Source organism: Delphinapterus leucas, chromosome 7 (genome assembly GCF_059928025.1).
Source record: "Delphinapterus leucas isolate spDelLeu-1000000601 "Yukka" chromosome 7, BTC_Dleu_Yukka2, whole genome shotgun sequence".
Classification (NCBI taxonomy): domain Eukaryota; kingdom Metazoa; phylum Chordata; class Mammalia; order Artiodactyla; family Monodontidae; genus Delphinapterus; species Delphinapterus leucas.
The window spans coordinates 53,197,310-53,215,185 of record NC_143135.1 but is presented as its reverse complement, the minus strand read 5'-3'; the positions used below and the strand labels follow the sequence as shown (position 1 = coordinate 53,215,185).

The following is a 17,876-nucleotide window of genomic DNA, read 5'->3' as shown; positions in this document are numbered from 1 at the left end:
TCTCTGCTCAAAATCAGATTGTCTTTCTTGCTCTCCCAGGGGTATGCCTGATGAATCTTGCAATGTGTTCATAAGACAAGGTAAAGAAAGGAGTGTTACTGAATAAAAGGCACAAAACAAGGTATTTTTATTATCTCTCAAATTAGATAATAAGCTGAGATAATATGCTCGCTTTCTTAGTCTGTATCTGCTCTATAAAAACATCTAGCCTTTACAGAATTGATTTTAAACTAATCATTTATTTTAAAAAGGAAAAAAGGAGATGGTTTTAACTGTTTTTTTTTAAAATGACAGAGTAGGCTTTATTCAAATCTGTTTGTTAAACAGACTATTTTCACAACATCTAAATCTACTTTTCAGTGATCCGTTCCATCATTGCTACCATATACTTAAAAAAATTCAGTATTATTTTTTCAAAGAGAGAAATGATCAAATTCCAGTTTATACATCTTATAAATATTTTACACCTAACACACACAGCTTTACAGTTCATGCAACAGGTAGTGTCTAAAAAATCAGTTAATAAATCTCAAGAACATTGAAATGTCTAAACACAGTGTCTTCTAGATTTTTTTTGTAAGAAAAGTAATCTGTAAACATCTTTACCTTCAGTTTCAAGCTTGGTCATTTGCTGTGGTCACTGTGGAAGAAGTGGGTATGACTTTATAACCATTTGGAAGTGGACCCGTCTTTGCAAAAATATTACATTGCATGGGTAAAGAACAAGTCTTAGAATTACCATGTAATACAAATTTGTGAAATCAATTTCTGTATTTAAAAACATAAAACAAAGACTAAACAGTCCAAAACTGTTGTAGCTGAATATTCTAAATACGAGCCAACAGTACACTAAAAATGTCCAAAAAGAAGGCCTCTGAAATAAGTATTTCCATTCTTTAAAAAAAAGACATAATTTATATGTACATCACATCATCAGTATACATATAAAAGTCATCAGTTTAAACCATTCTGGAAATATGTATCTGAAGTAAAATGGCCTAGGTTTTGCTGCTGTCATCCTCTATTGTTTTTCGGGCATTTTCTTGTTATGCACATGACAACTGCTACTATAATGGCAATCTGTACAGCTCCAATAATTGCTGCAGTAAGAACATGAGTGAGCTTTTGCCTACTTGGCACTACATAGAGAATACTAAAGTCTGTCTTTTCACAGTGCTGTCCAGTGTAACCAGACTCACATCTACAAGAAGCCTGAGTAGAATAAATGAATTCACATTTTCCATGGATACAGTAACTACTGAGGTTTTCAGGGCAAAGCATGTGGTTTCCAATATAAACATCTTCCCTTTGATCACTAGCATCTTTCACATCTGGTTGATATCGTAGTCCATCATTTTTCTTTCCCAACAAACTAGTGTCATCTGTGTCTGTGCAATGACCAAGATGCCTTATATCAATTTGTTCTTGTTTTATATAAGATGCTTCTCGAACAAAACAGGGATTGTTACAGGAACTGCCATCAGAAGCAGACACAGGATTAAACTGTACCCACCGCAATCTATATTACATCCACACCCAACCTTCTCTGCATCTTCATCACACTCAGCTTTAGATTTGCAAGGTCCACACTTGGAGTGTTTTCTGTGAACAACTCTCCCTGCCCCTTCCTCTTCTCTCTCTCCAGATCCAGAGCCATTATCAGAGTAGCATGGTCCCCTTGCTACTACTATTATCTCTTCCTGGTGCTTACAAGCAGCCCTTCTGGGAAAACATTCATTTTGGTACATGTCCCCATTTGATCCACAGATGGGAATATAATTTGTATGGCACATATACGTAACTTCTGAGAATTTTGTGCCTTTTTGGTTTTTTGGCTGTGTTGAGTCTTCGTTGCTGCGCTCGGGCTTTCTCTAGTTGCGGTGAGCGGGGGCTACTCTTCGTTGTGGCGCACGGGCTTCTCATTGCAGTGGCTTCTCTTTTTGCGGAGCATGGGCTCTAGGTACGTGGACTCAGTAGGTGTGGCTCTCGCAGGCTCTAGAGCGCAGGCTCAGTAGTTGTAGCACATGGGCTTAGTTGCTCACAGCACATGGGATCTTCCGGGACCAGGGATCGAACCCGTGTCCCCTGCATTGGCAGGTGGATTCTTAACCACTGCACCACCATGGAAGTCCCTGCCATTTTTTTGTTTTGAATTTTATTTTATTTTTTTATACAACAGCTTATTAGTTATCTATTTTATACATATTAGTGTATATATGTCAATCCCAATCTCCCAATTCATCCCACCAGCGCCCCCATTACTATAATCCAAAGACCTAGAAAAATGTCTCTCAGGCAGTACATAATTACTGAACATTTGATGAATGAATGAATAGGTGAGCAGGTTCATTTATGTGTTTATAATTCTGATACTGTGAACCCTGACGTTGAATTAGCATTTAATAATAAAAATACTACAAAACTGAGTTAAGTGTCTATTCCAAATTGCATGCTAAAAAGACAGGTAGGTTCCCCCCCCAAAATGATACAAAATGAGAAAGGAAACTTCTTTCAATTAAGTGTGACCAAGCTGTATCTTCTTAGAACAGAATACTGCTTATCATTTCCCCTAGAAATCTCTGAAGGAAAATAACATGCTATTTATTTACCAAATTCTTTTCAACCACCTCAGGAATCTCCCAGTTTTTGATTTATGCAGAGACCACAAATAATATAGAAGCCAGAAAATAATAAAAGAAAGTCTTGTATCTCCCATACAGAACACTATTTAGCAAATTCAATATTAGGAGGTGACTTCTAAAAAGTTTTTCCTCTAGTAACTAATTTTTTAAAGTCAGAAATGACAAAATTATGCTACTGTACACTCAAAAATAAATATTCCTTCTATGGAATATTTTACAACAGAAGTTGTCTCAATAAATTCATTCGTCATCTACACATTTTAAAAAGGTTTAGTATAGCTGTCAATCAAACTCCAAGAGACTTGCCATTTCTCATTAACTTTCCAACTATATATTTATACAAACTAAATAATAAAATGCTCCAGTTGCTTACTGGTGCGTTTAATTAACTTACAGCAGTAAATTTCTATAACTAACTACTGTTAACACTTCTAGTATTTCATCACTAGACTCTCCACATCATGAACCTGGGAGTCATCATTTATATTAATGGGAGTTACTAACAAGCAGGATGGGAAGAACTAATTCTTTTGTAAGTCTTTTAAAAAGGTTTCCAATAATATAAGTAGCACTCAAAATTCTTGGCATCATTATCATCAATATTTCCTCAAAAGTAAATATGGAGAACCACTATTATAAATCTAAAACTAATCAAGAACTGGTATATGAAAATTATATGAATGAGAAAAAGTAACCACCTGCATCAACCCTGTATGAAAAGGAGATGCTGTATACAAATAAACATGTATTCTAGTCTTAAAGGAAGTAGCTTTAAGAAAAAAAAGGGGGGGGGGCTTCCCTGGTGGCGCAGTGATTAAGAATCTGCCTGCCAATGCAAGGGACACAGGTTCGAGCCCTGGCCCGGGAAGATCCCACATGCCACGGAGCAACTAAGCCCGTGTACCACAACTACTGAGCCTGAGCTCCAGAGCCCACAAGGCACAACTACTGAGCCCACGTGCCACAACTGCACGCCTAGAGCCCATGCTCCAAAACAAGAGAAGCCACAATGAGAAGCCTGCTCATCGCAACAAAGAGTAGCCCCCGCTCACTGCAACCACAGAAAGCCCGCGCACAGCAATGAGGACCCAACACAGCCATAAATAAATGAATGAATGAATGAATGAATAAATAAATTTATAAAAAAAGAAAATTATGTTTCAATGTAATGGAGACCCTGAAAGGATTAGTACAAAAGGATAGAGTCACTTTAAAAAAAGTATATACTAGCTATATAATTGTGAATAATTCCAATACAGAATAGAGGTAGCCAAGAGATAATTTAATTATCTACATAATATAGACACAATAAATATTCATAGATAGCATAAATGTAAAAACTACTTAAAAGCCTAATATATAACGAGGAGTGAGGCTGTTAGGTTGAGGAAAGTTTGTGCAGATTTAACTGTATTTTCAAATTGCCCTCTGAAACAAACTAATTGAAACTCTCACAAAGGGTAAGAGTTCCTTTTCATCTATATGCTCACCAAATTAGGTACTAAACAGACATTCAACTTCTGGCCAGGTTGATGGAGGTAAAATGGTATCTCTTGTGGTGTTAATTTGCATTTTCCTGATTACCAGTGAGACTAGTAAAATACTAGTGAGTATTTTTTCCTTATTAGATATTTAGGGTTTGTTCTTCTGTAACAGCTTCTTTATACACTATGTCCATATTTCTATTGGGTTGACTGCTCCTTTTCTTATTAATATATAAAGGTTTTTTTCCCCACATATTCTGGATCTTGACCCTTGGCTGATCTATGTGATAACGAATCTCTTCTCCTGATATGTGGCTTACCTTTTCATTTTGTTATTAGCAAGTTTTAAGAAATGAAATCAAAGTTACGGATCATTTCTCTTATTATGGTCTGTACGTTTCTGTGATTTATTTAAGAGATCCTTTCTGAATTAGAAGCCATGGACTTCTCAAATTTCTCATTTCTACTTATTATTATCACCCCGTATACAAATATTTACTGACTATTATATGCAATGGTAATTTTATATAAATTCCCTCTTTTACTCTTCACATTTCTCTAAAGCCAGTGCACAGAGACTAGTGAGGCAAAATAAACTGGTTCAAGATGTGCTTGATACTGAAGTTCTTTCAGAAGAGTGAAATGGAAAAGCCATTTCTCCTTTCCTAAGTTTAGAAAACACAACTTTTATTATTCACATGCCAATATATATAGTTAATCCCTGTTAAATAGTTATATATGGAAGTGAATATATATTTAAGTGAAATTAGTCATATATTTATTATAACCAACCTGCGATCCAGAACACTTTATAAAGATATATTACTATGCTTTGAATAAATGGATATATGTATATTGATATTAACCACTCAAAGCTAATCATCTTTGAAAGTAATTTTCATTTTTACATCAACTAAAGATTGAACTATTAACTTATCCCTCTTTTATTTATGTGTAAAAGAAAACTGCTGAGCAACCTGAAGTCACTCACCAGGCTGGGTGAGAAACTAGATGCTTTGGCCAATGGAAAGGGGCAATACCTGTTTTGTGCCAGGGTGTGTGTCCTTCTGTTGTATCTAGCCTTTGCTTGGGCAGCTCCTAAGCCTCTTCCACACTCAGCAGCTCAGATGTTTAGGGGCCACCTCCTAAAGCATGCCTTTGCTGGCTGCTCAACTCATCCCCAAGTATTTCTAACATGACCCTTATAATGCTGAGGATGACTGTCTACTGACTTGCTCTCCATCCCTGATGCCACTTCAGCAGCTGAGTAATTTCACCTAATACCAGCATCTTGTGCAGTGACAAACAGGTACTAGTCCTCAACATATGGCCTGACTTCAGTGATGTAAGTCTTTTGCAGTTTAACTCTCCTGTGACTTAACTATACATGAGTTAACTCTCATATCAATTTTTCATTTCAAGGAATTAGAGAAGAAAAACTCTGAAAACCAACTGATCATTTAATCCAATTCAGAAGTTACATTTGGTGATCTTATAACTGTAAATTATTGTGGGGAGAGGAGTAAAAAATGGCAGTGAATAGAACCATCTGGTTAAAAGAATGATATAAATTTGTTTTACAATTACACTATTATCCAGGACATAAATGTTATTCCTAGAAAACTGTCTAAAGAACTATTATAATAAGATGCTTTGGGAAGTTACAATAAGTTCACATCTACCTAAAAATAATTTTCTTACCTTTCCACCCATTTATTTCTTCAGGAAACCGAAAGATTCCACAAATCACTTACTCCAAACTCTCTGGCTTGATATAATTATCCTCATATCCCTCACTATTTGCCTACCAAAAGATCTAACATAAGAATTAAAGGAAAGAAAGATACTACTTTCAATGTAACATCAATAAAATTAAGTCTTATTTATTAGAGTAAATGATTAATTCATATCAGAATCCAAAGCATCTATGCCGTCATATGATACACATTAAGAACAGACTGCAGAAGGCCAGTCCATGCTACCTGGAGAACTCATTGATGCTCTGGGGACCTCCTATTGAGAAACACTGATTTCACATATTCTAATAATGTAACAATCTTTAACCCATGACACAGCCCACTATTAACTAAATATATTATTCCTCTACTTTCCCCGGTCCCTCAAAGCATTGCACTGAACCTCTCTACACTGATTTGAGCACACTGCAAACCAGAAAAGCAGTAAGTTCAAGTTAGGGTCACATGTCAGAGTCATCTGGTTTTCTTTTTTATTCCACTGTCCCATTATATTACTGTATTTTAATTTAGTTGGTTGCAGAAAGCTGAGATGACAATAATACTAGAGAAGACTTCCTCATCCAGATAATAACATCAGCACTGTAAAACACACTTCATTAAAAACAACACACACAACAATATGCTTCCAAATGTCAGAGATGAAATGGCTACACAATTACTTTTGACTCATTTTCCACATTTCCCCTCTCTCAGTGGACTGCCTAATCTCCGTAAGGTGTTCATTTCCTGTTTCACCCAGCAACCACCTTCTGCATTTTTATTTTGTTGATTTCTGCTGCCTAAAATTTCCATGGGGATTCCTCATTTTAAAACACATTCTTTGCTCTCACTCCTGAACACAGCCCAATTAGCACGGCTGCCTGTGCCTGGGATTACAACAGGCACTGAAGTTAATAGCTTCCCATGGTCCTAAGGGAGTGTATGAAACAAGCATTGTCCTGGCCAGAGCATCTAGAGTTAAAACTATGGGCTAGAGCATGGAGTGTCGGATTACTTAATAGCATTTGCAGAAACTGAACATCCCTTTTGCTCTCCTAATTCAATTCAAAAAATATTTATTGAGTGTTTACACAATACAGGGCTCTTGGTAAGACAATGGAGTAAGTTTCATGCCAAGTAAGATGCAGTTTCTACACTGAAAATATTTCAGACAAGAAAAAGACAACTCTAATACATCACTTGTATTACTGGGTTGCTGTTAAAATGAAATGAGAACATATATAAACATAACTCATTTCTGAGATACTATATAGAAAGAATTGTTCATAGGATCACAAAAGGCTACGACAGTCCATCAAACTATGGGGAATTAAGAAAGACTTTACAAGGAAAGTTTTAGATAATAATGGAAGAGCTTTATGTACAACCACAATTAGGTTATGAACTGAGAGGGCACTGGGATAAGACTAAAAAAGTAAGTAGCGGGCCAGGCTGGGAACTGTTTAACTATTTGAACCTGCTCTACATTCCTTTTATGAATAAGGGTTTCAGCATTCACTGAACCGATAGGTTCTAAAACACAGACACTTACTTGACTCATTAGCAGATATTGGGCAGTAAACTCCCTGAGTAGTTGAAGTAAGAAACAAGCCTTCAGACCTGCAACAGTTTTTGTTTTGTTTTGTTTTTTTGTGGTACGTGGACCTCTCACTGTTGTGGCCTCTCCTGTTGCGGAGCACAGGCTCCGGACACACAGGCTCAGCGGCCATGGCTCACGGGCCCAGCCGCTCTGCGGCATGTGGGATCTTCCCGGACCGGGGCATGAACCCGTGTCCCCTGCATCGGCAGGTGCACTCTCAACCACTGCGCCACGAGGGAAGCCCCTGCAACAGTTTATTTTACCCTGTGCTCTGGGAAACTTCCAGTAGTCCTTTCCATTTACACCAATGACTGAAAGACGATGTACCCTGTGGCATTACTACAAAAAGAAATCTAGTACTATTCTACTGGGTTGCATTTTTAATTTTCCTTAACCTTTTCTTAGGCCCACCTTTCCTTTTAGCACCTAGAGTTAGAAAAAAAAATACATGGCTGCCTGGAATTACTGTTGCAAAGCTCAAAGTACACATAATAGTAGGTGCAAAATTTTATTGAGCATCTTCTGTGTGCCAAGCACTGTGCTTCATTTAAACCTCATGATAACCTAGTGGCATAGATATTATACCAGGTGAACCAAGACTCAGTTGCTCAGTGATTACAGGTGAAGTCCCAACATAACTTCAAAGACTTAAGTGATAAAAAACCAAAAACAAACTCTGCCTAGTTTAAATAAATTGAGGAGAGAGAAGAAAAGAGAGGCATTTTGCATTGTACCTTTTAGAGGAAAAACAAATGTTAGGTGAACCAACTGATAAATGAGATTTAAATAATTAACATTTTCAATAAGAACACGGTGACTCCGCTTAATACATAGGAATTCACATCATGGCATTTTTTACCAGTGAGCTTCCCCTAAACCAGGAAATGGGTATTTCAGTCTCATATATAGACCCCCCCTTTTTTTTTTTGCGGTACGCGGGCCTCTCACTGTTGTGGCCTCTCCCATTGCGGAGCACAGGCTCCAGACGCGAAGGCTCAGCGGCCATGGCTCACGGGCCCAGTCGCTCTGTGGCATGTGGGATCTTCCCGGACCGGGACACGAACCCGTGTCCCCTGCATCGGCAGGCGGACTCTCAACCACTGTGCCACCAGGGAAGCCCTATAGCCCCTTTTTGATAAATATACTTCTTCCATCTCCTAAATGCTTGCTTAAAAGTACTACGCTTAACAATTGGACCATCTTCTGGGCTTGATTCCCTCAGGGGGCCAGATCAACGTGAAGGCTTAGTTAACTTATTTGACCTTACTTCATCTTTCAACCTCTTTCTCCATTTGTGAAATGAAGGGTTGACTCATACGACCTAAGAATATTCTGACTGGTTTTAAAACACGTCTACAATGCTGCATGTATAGAAACATTTTTTTTCATCTTTATTTTTGTTCCACTGTGTACTCTTAGGTAGTTATAATGGAGCTGGGCTATAGACATTTGGGAAAGTTTTCACATGAACAGAGATTTTTAAACTTAGGTCACACTCCTGTAATCAAGTAGAAAACCTGAAAGAACTAATAATTTTATTCATTTCAGCTACATTAGTCACACTGAAAAATATTCGTTTGATTATACTTTTAAGGTGCACAGCAAGAAAAAATAGAAAACCAAAGCATTTGGTTCACCCTCTGCCTCAAGTCATCACAATCACTGTTCAATATAAAGGTCTGAGGTCTGAGTTCCTGACTACTTTAAATGCCAGCATCTGAGCAACAACCTATAATAAAATGAAGATGAAAGGTTACAAAAAATGTTCTAATTTATAGGATAAACAGTAGAAGAGTTGAAAATTAAGGCGACATCACTTAAGCCTAAGCATCATGTGAAAATCTCCCACTTCTGGAAGGAGGCCATCAGATTTAATTGGACGCCACGAAAGTAAACATGCTAATTTAGTGAAAACAGCGACTACTTCTGAACTCTCCACATTAAAACAGCTTGATTACAAACAGAAGCTGAGAATGTTTATACGAAAGAATCTAGAATTTTTAATATAAGATGTGTCAACAGGTGTTTAAGTATGCCTAAAGCAGAGAAGAATAGCAATGAGGAGTCAGAATTATAGTCTGAAAAAATTTAGGTTTTCAATACATGCTAATGAAATCCCAAGGGTCAGTCACTATTTCTATAGAGAATCTGCTACTTATGCAAATAAAGTTCAAAGTATTCTCACTGATTCAAGGAGACACCATTAGAAAAAATTCTCATTCATTTATTAATAGGTCAATGTGGCCAGGCCAAGAGGTAGGCTGAAGGAATACAGATAGGGCACCAGTCTGATCACTGCCACTCAGCAAATTCCTTTGTCCCTTCCCTCCTGGCAAAATGCAACCTGGTTATGAAGGGGAAGCTCCATAAACATCCAGACATGCCAAGGTGGCTGAAAGGTGGCTCAAGTCACAGGCTTGGGTATCTGTCTCCCCAGCTCCTTTATGTATAAGTATGCATGATGGCCATATGCACCCCAGTCACAAAAAGGTGGCAGATCATTAAAACTGACCACTCCTTCTCTCATGAGCATGAGATCCACATGCAATGACTACAATCTGGGCCCATTATTGTCTGATTTTGGATATATCACAATTTCTTTGTACTCTAGAATTTGTTTCTAAAAGAAATCAGAATCAATCAGGTTAAAAAAGCAATTCCTGGGGTTTTAGTCAAGATCTTCCACAGGAATAAACATAAGAACAAAAAAATCCACAAAATGGGGAAAGCAGCGCTACCATTTCTCTTGGTTCCAATAATTCCACTACAGAAAAATAGCTGACCAGCTTTTAGAGATCTGTAAAAACCTTGTCAGGGACAGGCCAGGAAGTTTCAAAAGTATCTGCCAATTTACACCACTCCCTATTTCTCCTTCTGAAAATAAAACAAAAAATTTCAGACATCTTTTGAGGGCTTGAAAAAGCCAAATGCTCTGACCAGCTATGTCATAGCTCAATCTATTGAGCTAGTCTATTCTGAATGTATTACCTAAAAGATGGTTAAGTAGCACAACAACAATGACCAACACATTTCATTTCAAAAATCACTTTAAAACCTACTTTTCAGTCCTCAGTGAAAAAAGAAATAAGGGGTAAAAGAACACTGCAGCTGGACTCTGGCTACATTCCTTAGTGTTTTGTGGTCTGAGGCTCAAAATGAAATGCAGCAAAGATTTCAGAGTTTCCCTTTACAGTGTGCAGGTGCACAAGTAACGGTTTAGGCAAGGCATCAGTCCAGACCTGGGCTTCAAACAGACCATACAAAGGAGAAAACTAGTTTTTGGTGTTTTTTTCCCCCTTCTAGCAAAACTAGCTAAATAGAGCTTTGAACCCTAATATATCACATTCCAATAGCCAGATGAAACAGGTAATCAGAGAGGGCAGAGGCTGAGGATTCCTAGGCCTATTACAATAAGCATAATTTATCCAATGAGTCATTTAATTCCTATTTTCCCATGAAGACCTGATTCCACCTAATACCCTGGAAAGGTTCACATGAAAATCGACACACTCAGGAGAAAAGAAAACCATGTCTAATCTGCTCCTTCAGTCATCCAGGCTAATAACTGAGAGGCTGATTCAATCAACAAGCATAATCAATAAATGTATTTGTATTTAGATATTTATTTACACATCTATGTTGTTCCAAAACGGATCTGAAGTGCTTTACTGCCCAGTGAAAATATTTGATAGTTCATAAAATCTAAGACAGCATCAACTGTGAACTGCATCATTAACTTATGTACCACTAAGAAAAGATAAATGCTATCAATCATGCCATTAATTGTAAGATGTATCTCATTTTTAGCAATATTAAAATGTCAAAAGTATTTACATTAGAATCAATAAAATACAATTTGTGTTTCAGTGAAAAGGGGAAGATAGAGGTATAATATAAAATTCATTCACTAAAAAGCAATTCCTGTGGTTCTCCTGGCTGCCAAAGAAAAAAATGAGTAACGTCATCACCAAAATCTCGCTGGCCTTCCCAGATTGCTTCGGAAAATCAATCAATAAACAAATCATCACTACTACTCACACTGGCGCATACTACTTGGAGTGCTCACATGTTAAGCTGCTCCTTCACAAATTAAAGTGCGCAGCTGATCTGGAGAGAGAGTATTTATCATTTCAAGGAGCATCCCTCTTTCAAGCTCCCAAAGTGACTTTCCTACATAACTAATATTTTAAGGCAGATCATCATGCACAAATCTGATAAAAATCTGGAGAGATACTTAATTTTCTTAATATGGAACCTACAGAAGGTTGGGAGGTATTCTCCACAAAACTACAAGGTCATCTCCGTGAAAGACATATCTGGTTATGGTATTCTCTCCTCTTAAAATTACCTGTGGGTCCCTTCATCCCTTACAAGTAGAGTTTTTCATCATTACACAAACAAATGGAATGGAGTCAGCAAAAATGGTACAATAAGTAGATCAAAGGACTTGTCCCTCTAGAGGAACATTGAAAATAAAAAATCAAGCAAAAACTGTCAAAGGCTTACAACAACTGGCTGAACAATGAATCAAAAAAAGGAAACTCAAAATCAGAGGGAATGCTTTGCAGCATTTTTACTTATCTTGTCCTTAACCCCCTCTCCACCTCAGCAGTGGTCTTAAAGACAGCAGGCTGCCCTTGTGGGGCCCTGACCCCTGGTTCTTAAGGGAGCAGAGCAGATCTTATTCTAAAAAAATTGGGGTTGGTTTGTTGTAACTTGTCTGGGGGCGACCTGCAGGACTAATGCAAGGTACTTGCCTTTGTTTTGCCTAGTCAGAACTCACTCAGTGAGGAAAAGCAGAAGAGGCTGCTCAAGAAGTAAGACAAATCAGAGCTTCCCTGGTGGCGCAGTGGTTGAGAGTCCACCTGCCAATGCAGGGGACACGGGTTCGTGCCCCGGTCCAGGAAGATCCCACATGCCACGGAGCGGCTGGGCCCGTGAGCCATGGCCGCTGAGCCTGTGCATCTGGAGCCTGTGCTCCGCAACAGGAGAGGCCACAACAGTGAGAGGCCCGCGTACCGCAAAAAAAAAAAAAAAAAAAAAAAAGAAAGCTCTCATATCAGTAACCTAACTTTACATCTAAAGGAATAGAAAACAAAACCCAAAACTAGCAGAATGAAAGAAATAATAATGATTAGAGTAGAGATAAAAGAGACAAAAACAACAGAGAGAATCAACAAAACCAAAAAGTCAATTCTTTGTAAAGATCTATCACATCTTCTTATTCTAGCTAAAAGTTTTTAGCTACAATAAGAAAATAAAAAAGGGCTTCCCTGGTGGCGCAGTGGTTGGGAGTCCGCCTGCTGATGCAGGGGACACGGGTTTGTGCCCTGGTCCGGGAAGATCCCACATGCCGCAGAGCAGCTGGGCCCGTGAGCCATGGCCGCTGAGCCTGCGTGTCCAGAGCCTGTGCTCCACAGTGGGAGAGGCCACAACGGTGAGAGGCCCACATACCGCAAAAAAAAAAAAAAAGAAAAAAGAGAATAAAAAAGACACAAACAACTGAAATCAGAAATGAAAATAGACATCATTAAAGACCTTACAGAAATGAAAGGGATTATAAAAAATACTATGAACAACTGTCACCAACAAATTAGATAACCTAGATGAAATGGTCTTGTTCTTAGAAACACACAAATGATATAAACTGAGTCAGGAATATATAAAAAATATGAACAGACCTATAATAAGAAATTGAATCACTAATCAAAAACCTCCCAACAAAGAAAAGAACAGAACCACTTGGCTCCACTGGTAAATTCTAACAAACATTTAAAAGAAGAATTAACAGCAATCCTCAAACTCTTCCAATAAAGTAGAAGAGAAGGGAACACTTACTTCATAATGCTTTCTATGAGGCCACTATTACCCTGACAGAAAAGCCATGCAAGAAGACTATAGTCTTCTATATATTCCTTATAAATATACATGCAAAAATCCTCAATGAATTGCTAGCAAACTGAAGCCAACAGCTTATTAAAAAGGCCCTCTTTGCAGAAATAGAAAAGATGATCTTCAAATTCATATGGAATTGCAAAGGGCTCTGAATAGCCAGAAAAGTACTGAAAAAGAACAAAGTTGGAGGATTCACAATTTCAAAATTTATTGTGGAATTGATATAACAATAGACATATGAACCTGTGGACTAGAACTGAGAGCTCAGAAATACTCTACGGCTAATTAATTTTCAACAAGTGTGCCAAAGCCATTCAATGAGGAAAGAATAGTCTCTTTAACAAATGATACAGATACAGCTGGATATCCTAATGTAAAAGAATGGAGTTGGACCCCTAAGCCATAACATATACAAAAATTAACCCAAAGTGGGCCAAAGACCTACATATGAGAGATAAAATGATATGGCTATTTCAAGAAAACAAAGGGGTAAATCTTCATGAGCTTGGATTTAGCAATGGATTTTAGATATGAAACCAAAAGCTCTAGAAACAAACACACACAAAAAAGATAGATAAATTAGACCTAATCAAAATCCGAAACTTTTATGCATCAAAGTACACTATAAAGAAAGTAAAACAACTATTTTAATCTCCTCTTATTCACCCCATTGATAAGAGACCCCTAGGGTCATGGGGATGGTTGAACACTCAACATCTGACACTGGACATATGAGATTAAAAGCAGATTACTGGTCACACACACTCAAATCCCAGGGGAGGAAGACACTGCATGCCACACAGACTCACATGGGGTTACACTTGAGAAGAGAGTGAACAACCAGGAGCTATGGGTGGCAGGCTCTGTAGTATGAAAAGGACAGAGTGATGACGATTGGTTCCCAGGGGAGGATGTGATTGGTTTGTTTCCATAATTACCCATCTGGCAAGGAACTGAAATTCACTACTCAGGAATAAGCAGAGACTACCTAGACCCCTGAATAAAGAGGGCTTTGGATAGGGGGCCTGATCCACGGGAGCAGAGTTGGGAGGGACTATTCAAGGCCCTCCTGGTTTCACCAGATATCCAGGCAGCACATAATACTGACCTTAATTTTAGGCCTTAAACTGTAACAGCAACCTAGAGAATGGGAGAAAATACTTGCAAATGATTTACCTGATAAGAGTCTAGTATGCAGAATATACAAAGAAGTCTTACAACTCAACGAAAACAGGAACAACCCAATTAAAAATATGGGCAAGAGGTGAGGAAGATTAAGAGGTACAGACTTCCAGTTACAAATTACATGAGTCACGGGTCTGAATTGTACAGTGTGGGGAGTATAGTCTTAATTATGTAATATCTTCGTATGGTGACAATAATCAGACTTATTGTAGTGATCATTTTGAAATGCACAGAAAAATCAAATCACTATGTTGTAACCAGGACATAGTGTTGTAGGTCAACTGTACTTCAAAAACAAACAAACTCATAGGAAAAGAGATCAGATTTATGGTCACCAGAGGCAGAGGGGTAAGGGGTGGGAGGAAATTGTATGAAGGCAGTCAAAAGGTAAAAACTTCCAGTTATACGATAAACAAGTACTAGGGATGTAACATACAACATGATTGATATAATTAATACTGCTGAATGTTATAAATAAAAGTGGTTAAGAGAGTAAGTCCTAAGAGTTCTCATCACAAGGAAAAAATTTTTTTTCTGTTTCTTTAATTGTTTTCCCTATATGAGATGATGGGTGTTCACTAAACTTACTGTGGTAAGCATTTCATGATGTATATAGGTCAGTCATTATGCTGTACACCTTGAACTTTTACGGTGCTGTGTATCAATTATATCTCAATAAAACTGAAAGGAAAAATAACAGGCTGAAAATCTGAGTAGGTATTTCTCCAAACAAGATATACAAATGGCCAGCAAGAACATGAAGAAATGCTCAACATCATTAGTCATTAAGGAAATACAAATCAAAAGCACAATGATATGTATACCACTTTATACCAGGGAATGTAAGCTGGTGTAGCTGTTGTGGAAAACAGTTTGGTGGTGCCTCAAAAAGTTAAACATAGAATTACCATATGACCCAGCAATTCCACTTCAAGTTATATGCTCGAAAGAACTGAAAACGGATACTCAAGCAAATACTTGTACATGAATGATCACAGCCAAAAAGTGGAAATAACCCAAATGCCCATCAATAGATGAATGCATAAACAAAATGTGGTATATACATTCAATGGAATATTATTCAGCCATAAAAGTACATGAAGCACTAATTGTGCTCAATGTGGATACACTGAAAATATTAGGCTAAGTGAAAGAAACCCTAAACAAAAGGTTACATGTCGTAAATGATTCCAGTTATACGAAATATCCAGAAGAGGTATCCATAGAGACAGAAAGCAAATGGGGTGGTTGCCAGGGACTGAAGAAAGGGGTTACTGGGTAGGAGAACAGGGAGTGACTACTTAATACAGGGTTTTCTTTCAGGGTGATGAAAATGTTTTGGAACTAGATAGAAGTGGTGATTACATAATACCATGAAGATACTAAATGCCACTGAATTGTACACTTTAAAAAAGTTATGTTATGTGAATTTCACCTCAATTTTTTAAAAAGAGGAAAGAAACCATACTCATGTCCCCTTCTGTCAAACATATATATTTCAGGCTCTCTTTAAATAAAAGGTTTTGAAATTGAAAATAATACTTGGGCTATAAATTAATCAATGCCTTTGAAAAGGAACTGAATAAAACTATACATGCGCTCCCTGCCCTCCACTTACAAGCCCTACCAGATACAGTACTAAATTCTTCCACTGATGCCCACCTTTCCTGCCTTTTCTCTTGCAGTTTCTTAAATAGAGTGGAGGATATTTCATTTCTTCACGTCCACGAACACAACATTCGCAATCCATCAGTAGAACAGTGGTTCTCAAACCTGACTGCACATTGCAGTCACTTCAGGGGCTTTAGAAAAATATATCTCATGTCTGGGCTTATCAACTGAATCAGAATTTCTGGAGGAGAGGCATTTCCATGTTTCTATGCTAGATTATTTTTATTCTGCCTTTAGTATTTCCCTTAGTGTAGGTCTGCTCAGATGCGTTTTCTCAGTACTGATAGTCTGAAACGTCTTTATTTTGCCTTTACTTTTTTTTTTTTTAAATTAATTTATTTTTGGCTGCATTGGGTCTTCGTCGCTCTGCGTGGGGTTTCTCTAGTTGCGGCGAGTGGGGGCTACTCTTCATTGTGGTGCGTGGGCTTCTCACTGTGGTGGCTTCTCTTGTTGTGGAGCATGGGCCGTAGGCACATGGGGTTCAGTAGTTGTGGTGAACGGACTTAGTTGCTCCATGGCATGTGGGATCTTCCCGGACCAGGGATCAAACCCATATCCCCTGCACTGGCGGCAGATTCTTAACCACTGTGCCACCGGGGAAGTCCCCTGCCTTTACTTTTGAAGGATAATTCACTGAATACAGAATTCTAAGTTGGCAGTATCATTTTACATGCTTTAAAAATGTCACTGCAGGGCTTCCCTGGTGGTGCAGTGGTTGAAAGTCCACCTGCCGATGCAGGGGACACGGGTTCATGCCCCCGTCTGGGAAGATCCCACATGCCGCGGAGCGGCTAGGCCTGTGAGCCATGGCCGCTGAGCCTGCGCGTACGGAGCCTGTGCTCCACAACGGAAGAGGCCACAACAGTGAGAGGCCCGCGTACTGCAAAAAAAAAAAAAAAAGTCACTGCATCACCTCTGGTTCCCAATCTTTCTCTTAAGAAATTAGCTTTCAGCCTTATTATTGCTCTTCTGAGGCAAATCTCTTTTCTCTCTAGGTACTTTTAATATTTTCACTTTATCTCTTTGGTTTTCAGCTGTTTTACTATAATTCCCCTAAGTATGTTTGCTTTGAACTTATTTTGTGTTGTATTTAACGCTTCTTGAACTTATAGCTTGATGTCTTTTGTCAAATTTGAACTCTGTCATTATCTCTTAAAATGTTACAATTACCCTGTGTGCTCTCTTCTCCCTCTCTGTGACTCCAATTATATGTATATTAGACTTTTTATTGTGTCCTACATATGTCTAGCACTTTTCGATAAATCCATCTCTTTTGTACTTGTGCCTGGTCAGGTATTTTCTCCTGGGCTATCTTCCAGTTCACAAACCCATTTTTTAGATATGTACAATCTGCTGTTAAGTCTTTTATCTTTTTCCTGGTTGTCTCTCTGACAAATCTTTACGCATTTCATTTGGTGACTAGCGGCAACAGATATTACATGAATATTTGCAGAGTATATGATACTTACCTCACAAAAGCAAATTAAATTTGAATGAGTCAATTTTGCTATCAACAGCAATTTTGACTACACTCTATTTTAAAGAAATGGAGCACTTTACAAAGGATATACAAAAATCACCACAATCTAGGTCACATTTTATATTTTTAATACAGTCGATGCTTCATACTGCCTTAATGTTAAAAGAATATTTTAAAAGGATA

At 38.0% G+C, this 17,876-nt stretch overlaps 1 protein-coding gene and 1 pseudogene across 3 annotated transcripts in view; both read right to left on the bottom strand.

Moving 5' to 3' along the window:
* The window catches only part of UVRAG (UV radiation resistance associated), a 323,849-nt gene that overhangs the window by 113,043 nt on the left and 192,930 nt on the right, over positions 1-17,876 (bottom strand). The gene's annotated exons all lie outside the window — the stretch shown is intronic.
* Positions 655-17,875, bottom strand: LOC149748744 (tomoregulin-1 pseudogene; annotated as a pseudogene).